Raw genomic sequence first — 2,500 nt, 5'->3', positions numbered from 1 at the left:
CTTCGGTGAAGAAGCCCCAGGAAAGCGGCAGAGAAAGCGCACACGCCTCCCTTCACCGCTCCAGCGGGCAGCACCTCGCACACAACGGGACGCGCACTGGAGAGGAGACCCCCCTGCCTGAACATCGGACACCGCCATGCACCCTATGACGGGGAGCACGGAAGAGCCGACCCGCCGGGGGCCCTCACCGACGCGACCCGAACGGCCTCATCGATCGGTCGAGTCCTGAGCCAACTTCCCCTGCCCAGCGCGGCCACCGAGGAGGCAACCCGCGGCGGACACTGCGTGTGGGTGCGGACCACCGTCCGGCAAGAGGTGCCCACTCGAGCCTGAAGCACCGGCAACTCCTCCCGCACTCCCTGGGACAGAGAAGCAGGGAAGCGCCGGCCCGCCCAGGGGCCTCTCCGACGTGTCCCGGAACGCCTCAGCGGGCGCTGCGTGCAGGTGTGGGTCAGCAGCTGCGGCGCTGGCATCGCCGCACTGCCGGCGGCAGGCCCCTGGAACGAGGCTCTCGAGCCGCACGGGGCACCCCCCTTTTCCTCTCTCTCGCGCTGCACTCGAAGGGCTCACAGGCCACGAGCCTTCCCTCTCGGCGGCGCGGACCGCCTCAGCCCTCTCGCAACTCGGCAACCGTCGCTGGAGCCCGCCGCCGGCTCCGCGGCTCCGCGCTTCCCGGCACCGGGGACACGCTCCGCGCGGACCGCCTCAGCCCTCTCGCAACTCGGCAACCGTCGCTGGAGCCCGCCGCCGGCTCCGCGGCTCCGCGCTTCCCGGCACCGGGGACACGCTCCGCGCGGACCGCCTCAGCCCTCTCGCAACTCGGCAACCGTCGCTGGAGCCCGCCGCCGGCTCCGCGGCTCCGCGCTTCCCGGCACCGGGGACACGCTCCGCGCGGACCGCCTCAGCCCTCTCGCAACTCGGCAACCGTCGCTGGAGCCCGCCGCCGGCTCCGCGGCTCCGCGCTTCCCGGCACCGGGGACACGCTCCGCGCGGACCGCCTCAGCCCTCTCGCAACTCGGCAACCGTCGCTGGAGCCCGCCGCCGGCTCCGCGGCTCCGCGCTTCCCGGCACCGGGGACACGCTCGCCTGGCTGCCGAGAACGTGCCGGGAAAGCGCCGTATCGAACGCGCCGAAAAAAACATTTTGTCAGAGAACCGGAGTCGGGACCGGGCCTTACCTGCCCTCGCAAGCCGCCCTAGGTCGCTCGCAGGCCGGCCACTTAGCGCTGGGGGCGCCCGGGAGTAGAGCTCCGGAACTCAGCGCTTGCTCACCCTCTGCCCTACAGTCGTACCGGTAAGTCAGGCGGCGCCGGAGAGCCGAAGAACAGCCGCCCCTCCTACCGGGGCGGGGCGCGGAAATGGCCGGCCTTTACGATGACGTAACTGGAGGCAGCGCAACAGAGCGACCCCTCTCGCCGCTCCACAGGAAGGCCAGGGAGAACAGGTCTACCGCTTACCACCCGGAAAAGGCGACAAGGGCACGCCGGAGACGAGTAGACCGGCCGGCCGCGGGCGGGGCGGCGACCTCGGCGCGGCCTCCCGGAGCCGGGTAGACCGGGCGGCCGCGGCCCGGAAGGCGGGCCCGCGGGCCGGGCGGCGACCTCGGCGCGGCCTCCCGGAGCCGGGTAGACCGGGCGGCCGCGGCCCGGAAGGCGGGCCCGCGGGCCGGGCGGCGACCTCGGCGCGGCCTCCCGGAGCCGGGTAGACCGGGCGGCCGCGGCCCGGAAGGCGGGCCCGCGGGCCGGGCGGCGACCTCGGCGCGGCCTCCCGGAGCCGGGTAGACCGGGCGGCCGCGGCCCGGAAGGCGGGCCCGCGGGCCGGGGGGCGACCTCGGCGCGGCCTCCCGGAGCCGGGTAGACCGGGCGGCCGCGGCCCGGAAGGCGGGCCCGCGGGCCGGGCGGCGACCTCGGCGCGGCCTCCCGGAGCCGGGTAGACCGGGCGGCCGCGGCCCGGAAGGCGGGCCCGCGGGCGGGGCGGCGACCTCGGCGCGGCCTCCCGGAGCCGGGTAGACCGGGCGGCCGCGGCCCGGAAGGCGGGCCCGCGGGCCGGGCGGCGACCTCGGCGCGGCCTCCCGGAGCCGGGTAGACCGGGCGGCCGCGGCCCGGAAGGCGGGCCCGCGGGCCGGGCGGCGACCTCGGCGCGGCCTCCCGGAGCCGGGTAGACCGGGCGGCCGCGGCCCGGAAGGCGGGCCCGCGGGCCGGGCGGCGACCTCGGCGCGGCCTCCCGGAGCCGGGTCGACCGGGCGGCCGCGGCCCGGAAGGCGGGCCCGCGGGCCGGGCGGCGACCTCGGCGCGGCCTCCCGGAGCCGGGTCGACCGGGCGGCCGCGGCCCGGAAGGCGGGCCCGCGGGCCGGGCGGCGACCTCGGCGCGGCCTCCCGGAGCCGGGTAGACCGGGCGGCCGCGGCCCGGAAGGCGGGCCCGCGGGCCGGGCGGCGACCTCGGCGCGGCCTCCCGGAGCCGGGTCGACCGGGCGGCCGCGGCCCGGAAGGCGGGCCCGCGGG

This window comes from Apteryx mantelli, unplaced genomic scaffold (assembly GCF_036417845.1).
Source record: "Apteryx mantelli isolate bAptMan1 unplaced genomic scaffold, bAptMan1.hap1 HAP1_SCAFFOLD_171, whole genome shotgun sequence".
NCBI classification, from domain to species: Eukaryota; Metazoa; Chordata; class Aves; order Apterygiformes; family Apterygidae; genus Apteryx; species Apteryx mantelli.
This window is presented reverse-complemented; position numbering follows the sequence as displayed.